The sequence below is a fragment of the Tursiops truncatus genome, chromosome 7 (genome assembly GCF_011762595.2).
Source record: "Tursiops truncatus isolate mTurTru1 chromosome 7, mTurTru1.mat.Y, whole genome shotgun sequence".
NCBI lineage: Eukaryota > Metazoa > Chordata > Mammalia > Artiodactyla > Delphinidae > Tursiops > Tursiops truncatus.
In genome coordinates, this window is record NC_047040.1 from 8,125,996 (window position 1) to 8,136,909 (window position 10,914).

At 51.7% G+C, this 10,914-nt stretch overlaps 1 long non-coding RNA gene across 1 annotated transcript; it reads right to left on the reverse strand.

Annotated features, from left to right (window-relative positions):
• Positions 1-1,626: 1,626 nt before the first annotated feature.
• On the reverse strand, positions 1,627-9,146 carry LOC141279131 (uncharacterized). Its single transcript, XR_012332938.1, has 2 exons — positions 7,947-9,146; positions 1,627-1,862 (listed from the first exon to the last, which is right to left on the reverse strand). It is a non-coding gene; the product is annotated as an uncharacterized lncRNA (long non-coding RNA).
• Positions 9,147-10,914: the final 1,768 nt, after the last annotated feature.

Genomic DNA, 10,914 nt, shown 5'->3' on the forward strand with positions numbered 1-10,914 from the left:
TGGGCTCATTCCAGATATCCAATTCAAAAGTTTCCCGGGAGGATGGTGAGAAGTGTCTGGAGTGGCCAGTCCACTCTGCAGACTCTCAGCCACAAGCAGAGTCCTGCTAGGGTCTTAAACAGTCAAAACTCAAACAGAGGGGTCTGCACACTTACGGCCAAATGGAAACGTCCAGTTTTAGTCCCAACCTCCAGGGTCGGCAGTTTGGGAGAACCCCAGCCATGCACCACTTGTGCTTTTGGGCATTTATTCACTGAGACCAGAGGACGGGAGCTGTCACAGACCCAATTCACGTGGGGATGGTCACAGCCCAGATGCTCACGCGCAGGTTGTACCCAAAGACTTTAGCAGGAGAGAGCGTGGTGTGCTAAGGGGACACACCCAGACACACTGGGTTGCCCGGCAACACGGAATAACAGACCCAGGGAAACACACCAGCCCTAGGATGACACACGCAAACTGTTTCTGCACAGGAAGAATGCATTGAAGCAGGCTGCCCCATGCACACCCTCTTGCCACACGAATATGTCCCCAGGGAAAGCCTTCAAGTCAGAAACAGCTGTGTGACTGAAGATCCTGCTCCTCACTCACCCCCCAAAACGCTCGCCCAGATTTAGACAGTGCTGAGGCGAGCCCCCCAAAACTTCTGGTCACACCTCCGTGACACACACACTCTTCTAGAGTCTAGAAGAGTCACATCCTTTTGTTTCCTCTCGGAAAAGCTTTGGCTTTTCCATTTTAATCAGCCAGTGACCAAACGGTCTATTTCTGTACCATTAGCTAGAGATTGTTCTTTTGAAGTGCCTATAGTAAGTTGCAAAGAATGCCTCTGACCTTAGTTTTCAAATTCAACTATGCAAACACAAAACACACAGTGTGAAAACTTAGAGGACAGTTTTAAATTTAAAATTCACAAACTGTGCTGGAGATGTTTTTCAGCTTTTGGATGTAGGAGAAAGGCAAGTTTACCAACTTTTAAATGATTCTTAAAATTCCACCCAGGTAAACAGGAAAACAGTAACAACTTTGGAGTCTTTGAAAGTGTAGAGTGAACAACAGGAAAAGATTCCTTCTGGACAGCACCGGTCACTAATTAGGAACTGAAATGAGGATTTGACCTTCTTCTGGTTTTCACAGTCTGGCCTCATTTGTGATTAGGCAGAACTTCCGGTGTGGTGTTTAGACTGCCTGTCTAGGGGACAGCAGTGCCCTCAGTTGGGTCCAAAAACTACCCCCTTGTGTAGATTCTGTCCCCTTCCCGGGACGTTTCAGACACTGTGTTTGTTTTTGTGTTGTTTTTTGAGAGAGGCCTGGGCAGGAAGGCTTCTCTCCAGTCCCATCGCTAGGCGGGACCAACCTAGAGACGGATCTACACACTGGGTCTGGCCAGGCCCTGCCCTGCCATCGAGAACCTTCCTCCCTCTGTCCTTTCCCCCTTTTTCCCTCCCTCCCTTCCCTCACCTCGGGGAGGAAGTCCTGGGTGGGCGTGGAACAGCTACCTTTAGTGAACCACACTCAGTCTCTCCTCCCAGACAGTGTCACACCTCCCTCAAAATTCCTTTCTGTCCTTACTGCTTATACCTCAGTGCCGCACCCAAGACTGAACTAAAGCAAAAAAAACCCCTATTAGATTCAACGTTTTTAATGAAAATTTTCTGTAAGTCAAAAATCACAAACAGGGCTTCCCTGGTGGCGCAGTGGTTGAGAGTCCGCCTGCCGATGCAGGGGACACGGGTTCGTGCCCCGGTCCGGGAAGATCCCACATGCCGCGGCTGGGCCCGTGAGCCATGTCCGCTGAGCCTGCGCGTCCGGAGCCTGTGTTCCGCAACGGGAGAGGCCACAACAGTGAGAGGCCCGCGTACCTCAAAAAAACAAAACAAAACAAATTGAAAAGACAAACTTGAAAAATATATTTTCCAGATAAATGTGGCAACAGAGGCAAATATCCTTAATATACCAAAGGCTTTTACAAAGTATAGGGCACCAAAGAAAAGATGGGAGGTGTGAGCAGGCAGATTCATCAAAAGAATGAAACAAATGGTTAATAAGAGAAGAAAAATTTCACCTTCCTTAATACTCGAAGCAAGGCTAAATAAAACCCTTCGAGATAACATTTCCCTTTGTTATGTATCAGACTAACAAGTGGATCCCCACTGTTGGGTAGGGGCTTCCTTATTAATTACTTCTAGGAATGCCCAATAATTGGAAGAGCTTTTTTTGAGGGAAAATTAAGCCTTAAAATTAACCGGTACCCTTTGACCTGTCAATTCTACTTCTGGAGGTTATCTGGAAGGAATCGTTAAGGTGTCCAAAATGCATGTACAAAAGTGCTTGTTGCAGTACTGTTGTTAAAACAAAAAGAAAAAAATGCATTTATAATTTTGTCCTCACTTTCTCGACTGTACACCCAATGCTCCTGGGCCTGTTTTATGTTACATTTATTTAAATTCTGAACACGTGTGCCAGAAGATGATACTGTATTTCACTATCTTAATGAAAAATTCAGTTGATCAATATTCTGAGCCGGGGTGAACCTGAGGGCTAACGCGGCCCCTCCCTGGTCCTGTCGTCTGTGGAAAGGGTCTTCCTCTTCAGTTCCTGCTCTGAGGTGTGTGGGACCTTGGGTTGAATGAAGCCCATGAGATGGGCAAGGAGGCTGTGTGGAGGGAAGTTGCCAGAGAGCAGGAGGCAGGCTCTTGGGAAGAAGCTTGGCGGTTGGATTACCAGTAACTGAAGCCGTGATGCTGAGCCCTCTGCTGGGGTGAGAAGTCCTTTACAGGAGGGGAGGGGCTAATAGGCTGCATTAGGGTCTCACACCCTCTGCCTCTCCTATCACCCACCCTGCTGTCACCGTGGTGCTGGGCTGTCCCAGGCCTTCGCACGGTGAAGGTCTCTTGGAAAGGAAAGGGAACACAGAGAAACCCTTTTATGGAAAACTGTCCCATCACCCGAACTTTCCTCTGTGAGTTCCCTGCGTTCGCTCCTCCCACTGTCCTCCTGGCGCTCCCTAATACGGCCAGGACTCTCCAGCGACCTTCTCTCCATCGGCACAGCTGCATCCTTAAGGTGGCCGTGAGAGCAGATTTACCCTGGCCTAGGGTTTGAACTGCCAGTTCCCTGTCTTCCCCTAACTTGGAATCTTCCCCCAAATATGGCTGCCTCCGGACGGCTCTGCCTGACAAAGGCCAGCTCTGAGGCGCAGGCCCGGGGCTCATCTTTGTCACCGCCCTTTGTGCATCCCCAGCGGTCCATCATTTCCTCTGATTCTCCTCCTAAAACGCCTCTTGGCCTGGCCACTTCTTTCCCCCTCATCCCCCGCATCCTGGCCCTCCTTCCCTAGGGCCCACGCTATCTCCAGTGTTGCCTGGCAGCTCAGAAATGTGCTCGTGCCCAGTACAGTCCAGCTTACTTCAAAGTGACACAACGGCTTCCACCCCCTTATTCTAGCCTAGCGGTGTCCACACTTTATTTTTAGCTGTAGACCCAGGTGTTGGCTGCCCCCCATGCAAAACAAAAATGCTGAGCTGCCCTGGTCTGGGGTGGGGGGTGAGACCTGGACCCCTGCGCCCACCCCCAGCAGAATCCTTACAGAGGTGGACCCATTACCATTACCATCAGAATCGTTGGAGGAACTAAACCAACAAGAATTCTGAGCCCCTGCCAGGCCTCTTGCGTGTGTGTGTGTGTGTGTGTGTGTGTGTGTGTGTGAAACCAACAAGAATTCTGAGCCCCTGCCAGGCCTCTTGTGTGTGTGTGTGTGTGTGTGTGTGTGTGTGTGTGTTGTCTCTGCGTCCCGTGGCTTGTGGGATCTTAGTTTCCCGACTAGGAATTGAACCCGGGCCCTTGGCAGTGAAAGCACCGAGTCTTAACCATTGGACCGCCAGGAAACTCCCTGGTGTCTCTGCTTGTAAACAAGCCTCCCAGAGACTCTGAAGCAGCTGCTCAGTGGCCTGCATCACCTCAGTGGCCAGTTCCTCTCCAACAGGGACCCCTCTCAGGCCATGGGGGTCTTGCCGCCTTCACGACCCGGCACACCTTCCCTTTACTCGTCAGCTCTCCCCCCAGGTACCCCTTCACCTGGTCAAATCCCACCCCTCAGCTCACCCCCTGGGTGAGTCCTACACCTGCCTGACCAACAACTGGCGCTTACTGTCCGTGCTGCTCGGAGGGTCTAATATATTTAAGTTTTTTTTTTTTTTTTGCGGTACGCGGGCCTCTCACTGTTGTGGCCTCTCCCGTTGCGGAGCACAGGCTCCAGACGCGCAGGCTCAGCGGCCATAGCTTACGGGCCCAGCCGCTCCGCGGCATGTGGGATCTTCCCGGACCGGGGCACGAACCTGTGTCCCCTGCATCGGCAGGCGGACTCTCAACCACTGCGCCACCAGGGAAGCCCTAAGCTTATTTTTTAATTTCACAAGTAATGTAGGAGCACATCGTTATTGTAAAGCAATTCAGGTGACCCAGAGGGAGTGACGCTCCTTCACCCTCCCCATTCCCCAGTCCCACCCCAGGGTAATTCCGGGCAGGTGGGGTGTCCTTCCAGACCCTTGTCCATGGATTTGCTACCTAGTTCCAAGATCTGGAGAGAGAAGAACCATCTTTACTCCCACCAAGGCCGCTCTTCTGCCTGTGCTCAGATCTGGACCCTGTAGCCTCCCCGGCAGCCTGCGGCCTCGACCACCCCTGTCTCTTCCCAGCTGCTCTCCCCTCCACAGCCCCTCACTCTGGGCCTCTGTGTGTGCATCTGTGCACACACACGCACACAAATGCACACAGGTGTTCCTCTTCCTGAAAATCATCAACTCTTTCTGGATCCTTACATGCCTTTAAACCCTCTCTCCTTTCAGTCTCCTCCCTCTGGAGCCCAACTGCTTCACCCGATGGGCTCCCTGCCTGAATACTGTACATCACACCTGCAACAGGCTGACCCCAGGCTGCATCCCTCCTGCCGCATCCTCCCGGGGAGGCACTGACCCAGGTCAAGCGGGTGGAGGCTCCTGTCAGCACAGTGCTGTTCATTCCCCTCCCCCATAGGGGCAGAAGTGCTTTGGCCTTGGAAGAGGGCCTGGCCATCCAACATCTGGACTCTCCACTCCCAGGCAAAGCCCTGCGACATGGGCTGGACCTCAAACCTTCCATGGCCTCTTCAGGAGGTGGATGAAGGGGCCGGGAGTGTCTTGGGGAGCTCCTTGTGCAGAGCCTCAGTTCACCTCAGCGGTCACCCTCACACTTCTGTGAGCTTCCAGCAGCTTTTGGGGAGGGAGAGAGCAGCTCCGGACATTCTCTTGGGGTGCATCTCCCCCCAACTCCCTGCACACGTTCTGACAACCAGGCCTTCCAGAAACCCCAGGGCCCACTTGAGATGGGCATACAGCTCGGCCTCACCTGACAAAGTTCCCAAATAGCTCTATCTCCTGTGAAGGGGGAGGGCCAGGAAGACAGGGCTTAGGTCTTATCACCAGTCTCCTAACTTAGCATCATAAAATGAAAACAAACAAAATTTTGAATTACAGAACATCCCCCCAGAAGTGCTGGACTAATTTCCTATTGCTGCCGTACCAAGTTACCATGAATTCAGTGACTTAAAACAACACAGATTTGTTCTCTTACAGCTCCAGAGGTTCAGGAGCCTAAAATTAAGGTGCTGGCAGTGCTGTGTTCTTCTGGAGACTTCAGGGGAGAATCTGTTTTCTTGCTTTTTTCAGCTTCTAGGGACCTTCTTCATTCCTCAGCCCTGGGCCCTTCTTCCATCTTCAGAGCACATCCCACCACCCTCGTCTTCCACTGTCCTGTCCCTTCTTGCTGGCTCTGATGACTCTCCTGCCTCCATCTTATAAGGACCCCTGTGGTTACGTTGGGCCCACTCGGGTAATTCAGGACAATCTCCTTATTGCAAGATCCTCAACTTAATCACATATACAAAGTCCCTTTCACCCTATAGGGCAACATATTCATAGGTTCTGGGGACTAGGACATGGACGGACATCTCTGGGGGCCATTATTCAGCCCACCACAGCTACAAAAACGTAATGTGGATAAACATCTGTATCTACCACCAAGAGTAATATCTTCGTACTTGTTTTCTGGAGCACCTGTGCCAAAGACCTTGGTGGGAGACCCGCGGAGGGGGCGGATGGCATGTGCTATACACACCCTCAGTTTACTAGGACTGCTATGCAGTCCCCAGTACCTCCTGGCAACTGTTTAAAAGAACCCATTTCCCCTCTTCCTCAGCAGCATCTGTTTTTTTTCAGATTTACTCTTTTTTAAAAAATGATTTTTCCTTCCATATTTCCAGTTGCTCTCTTTTGCTCCCAGTCTGCTGTTGAATGTTACGCAGCTGGGACCTTTCCTCCGTCTTGACTGAAGGACCACCCACCCAGGGCCTTCTGTGCTCTGCTCCACCCCCACCCCTTCCCAGATTCCCTCTCTGCGGAGTTTCATCTGCGCCAGCCCTGGAAGAGCCTTTCCCAGGTACGGTCCTGAAGCTCTGCTCTCCCCACCGAGGCAAGGCCGTGGATGTGCAGCGAGGCTCCTGCTGGGAGGAGTGAAGTCTTCTGCATTACTACCCTTCAGCCTAAATGAATGAGGCATGTCCCCAAGGGTATTCTGAAACACATACCTGCCAATGAATGAAAACTGTATCCTGGAAAGCGGCAGGATGGAGGGATAAATCCAATGGCTGACATTTCTTCCCAGGACAAGCCTCATTTCTTTATCAGCCTGTGGCTTTTAGATACCAAATCTCCCTCCCTTCTAGGTTTTTAACCCCGCCCCCCCCCGCCCCCGCTTTTAAGATCCAGTGAAACTAGCGGGCTCGCTCACCGCAGGGAGGTCATCTCTGATTACCTGGCCCTCATAATGACCCATCTTTCCTCCTGCCGCTCCCTAAACAGACTGAAATGCCATTGTCCTCAGGGAGCTATCTTAAGCCAAAGAGATTTCTTAGCTACCTGGTTCCAAGCTGACAGTCTTTTGAACTTTGTGTATACCTGTTAGCTGTATATGCCCACTCTGTATATTCCCCTATGCCCGTTGGCGATGGCTTTGCCTGAGATGTATCCCTGGAAAAGATGGGGCCCAGAGGATTGCTTCCCAAGGGGGCTCATCACCTGCTTCACAGGGAACCCAGAGTACTGTCAGCAGAGTCACCCACAACCTCCTGCTACAGAACAACGGCCGGTGGGACAGAGTCTAGGGACTCTGATGCCTGCACATTTTAGCATTCGGAATGAGTCCCTTGCTCAGTTCTAAGCATGAGACGGCACGAGAAACTATCCCTTTCCTATAAACTAAGAGTTTGCGCTTCTAATGCTCAACCCTGTGCCCCCTCGTCCGACCACTCCCGGGATTAAGACGGGAGAGGAGGGGTTCACAGAGGCCAGCATGGCAGGCGTCCCATGAGTCACCTTCTGTCACCTGAAGGGTACACAAAACCGTTTCAGCTGTCTATGAGAAGCAGCCTTTCGGAGAATAACCCAGACCAAGAGCCCAGGTGGACACCAGTCCTAATGACAAAGACTGCTGGGAACGCAAAATGCCTGACAGAGGTGCCAGGAGGCAGTGTGACAGGCCAACCACAGAGGAAGCCACCAGAAACCCAGAGTCGAAATCCTCTTCTCGAGAGCTTGTTTAAAAAAAAAACAAGGGCTTCCCTGGTGGCGCAGGGGTTGAGAGTCCGCCCGCCGATGCAGGGGACACGGGTTCGTGCCCCAGTCCGGGAAGATCCCACATGCTGTGGAGCGGCTGGGCCCGTGAGCCATAGCTGCTGAGCCTGCGCGTCCGGAGCCTGTGCTCCGCAACGGGAGAGGCCACAACGGAAACAAATGTTTCCTAGTGGAGCTCGGAGGGGGTCCTGGGCAGCCACCAAGATGGATCATTTGAGGATGTCGGCCTGGGCTGTCCATGGCTTCTGAAGAGGACCCGGGAAGTTCACGGTCACATACCTGCCTGTGATCTCCCTCATTAGGCTCCGCTCTCCAGGTTTTGTAGATTCCTGAATTCTCTCTGGCTGAGAAATTTGATCATTTGAAGTTTTAAAAGGAGTTAGGTGAAGATTTTTTTTTTTTTTCCTGGCAGAGCAGTCTAAATCCTGTCTTGAATTAACTCCTAATTACTCGATTAGAAATTAAGATATTGTTTCTTCAAAACAAAGTTTTTATTCTTCAGAAATGACATTCCACTAATTAGCTTCTTAAAATCACTTACCCCCTAATTTACCTCATGACCCTACATAGTTTTCTGCCACACGCACTTCTCAATGACTCTAGGACAGACCTTCCCAGCCTTTAGTCTTATATGGGGAGCAGGTGGGTCGGAGACACCCATTCCACTGCGGTGCTTGTTATACGTGGCTTCATCTTACTGAGAAGTTGGTTAGGTACAATACAACGTAAGAAGCAAGGTGTAATGTAAGGTAACGTAAGACATCTTTGTGTGCGTCTGGCTGTGTGTTTGAGGATGTGCACATAACTTTACAGTGGCGAGCTGGAGGTGGTTCTCATCCCTCACCAATCGTGTGCATTTCTTCTCAACTCCACATTCACTGACATCACATAGCTTGACGTCAGCGATGGTGGGAGTATTTATACCAGGAAAATTGGCAAATCAGGCCCTTCTGTGGGGTGGCCTGGGCGGTGGGGAGAGTAGTGCTTAAAAAATGTTTGGAAGAAACAAGAAACCCAAAATAGTTACCTGTGCAGGGTGGGATTGGAGAGCAAGGGTAGCAGAGAGAGTTTCTTTTTTGCTTTTCGAATTTTTTATCATGTGCATCACTATTTTTTTAAAAGAGAATTTTCTTTCTTTTTTAACAATAAAGACTTCCTACAGTGTTTATTAATCCCATACCATCAGCTGGAAACTGTCTGGGCTGAGCTGTCTGGCTGAGGAAGAGATCAGAGCCTGGAGATGTGTCACCACAGTGGCCTCCGTGGAGCAACGTCCTGGGGAATGGAGGAGAGGCAGGGCCCTGAGGATGGACAGTGTGGAGCGCGCAGTCCTTCTAGAACTTCATGCCAAGTCTGAGAGGGGACCCAAAGTAATGACAGGCCCACAGCCAAGATGTCAGGCCAAAATTCGGGTCATCAAATCCCAAGGATCAGGAAAATGGGTGTGAAGATAGGACACCCCAGATGGTGCAGCTCCAGGGAGGATGGGGGAGGCGGAGACCTGGTAAAAAAGGATACAAGGTTCACAGGAGGAGCTTTTAGATTATGGGGCTGAGGGGCAACTTTTTAGGTCATTCCCAAGACCACTTCTCCTGCAGCTTAAGTTAAAAGGGGACATCAGCTCTGCCCAGGAGGGAAGGAAGGCAAACTGGGGCAGTGAGGAAACAAGTAGAGACAGGTTCCTCGACACCGGGGAAGAGGCTCCCACGGCTCCCTGGGGGAAGCTGCGGTAAACAAGTTCCAGGGAACGAAGCACAGCTCCAGGCGGATTCCAGGAACCTCGTCACACTGCAAAAAGGCCCCTAGAGGCCCTGGTCAGTGTCAGGAGGCAGGGTGGGGGAGTGGACGTTCCCACTGCAGGATTTTGCAGTGGCTTGGAAATTCTGAGCAGAGATAATGGAGGCCCCAGGTGCAAGGATGGGCCACAGGCAGGAAAATCCATCCGAGATGCAGCAAGAGGCAGGACCTGGTGGGCAGCCCTAGAAAAGGCTGGCAGGACCCTGCTGATGGGGGACTTGAGGCAGCATCCCATCCTTCCCTGAGGGCCGGATACTTGGGAAAGGAGGCTCTCAGGAAACTGAGCACAAGGGGGCCATACATTGACTGCGATGGCCAGGAAATTAGGGGAGGGGCAGTGGGTGGATGGAGTGGGCTGCTCCCCGTGGCAACACCCAAATGCCACCGTCTGTGCCCTCCATGTTCCTGAGACATTTCCAAACTCCACCTGAGAGTGTGGGCAGGCAGCCCCATTTGAAATCTTGTCAAGTAGGGCTGCCACTAGTTACAAGGGAATTGAATATCCCACCTTATAAACACCTAAGTGTGGTAACAAGCAACAAGGACTAACAGGGCCACTACTTGGCCCCCTTTCTTTTTCTATTTTATTTACTTTATTTTATTTAATTAATTTATTTTTGGCTGCGTTGGGTCTTTGTTGCTGCCCACGGGCTTTCTCTAGTTGTGGCGAGAGGGGGCTACTCTTCGTTGCGGTGCGCAGGCTTCTCATTGCAGTGGCTTCTCTTGTTGTGCAGCAAAGGCTCTAGGCATGCAGGCTTCAGTAGTTGTGGCTGCGGGCTCCAGAGAGCAGGCTCAGTATTCGTGGCGCACGGGCTTAGTGCTCCGTGGCATGTGGGATCTTCCCAGACCAGCGCTTGAACCCATGTCCCCTGCATTGGCAGGCGGATTCTTTATTTTTATTTTTTTTTGCGGTATGCGGGCCTCTCACTGCTGTGGCCTCTTCCCGTTGCGGAGCACAGGCTCCGGACACACAGGCTCAGCGGCCATGGCTCACGGGCTCAGCTGCTCCGCGGCATGTGGGATCTTCCCGGACCGGGGCACGAACCCGTGTCCCCTGCATCGGCAGGCGGACTCTCAACCACTGCGCCACCAGGGAAGTCCCTGGCCCCCTTTCTTTTTAACTTGCTGCTAAAGACCTTCATTTTTTATTTTTAAAATTAATTTATTTAATTTTTGACTGTGTTGGGTCATCGTTGCTGTGTGCGGGCTTTCTCTAGTTGCGGCGAGCAGGGGCTACTCTTTGTTGCAGTGTGCGGGCTTCTCACTGCGGTGGCTTCTCTTGTTGCGGAGCACGGGCTTCAGTAGTTCCTGCACCTGGGCTCAGTAGTTGCAGCATGCGGGCCCTAGAGCGCTCAGGCTTCAGTAGTTGTGGCACACGAGCTCAGTAGTTGTGTCTCACGGGCTTTAGAGCGCAGGCCCAGTAGTTGTGGCGCACGGGCTTAGTTGCTCC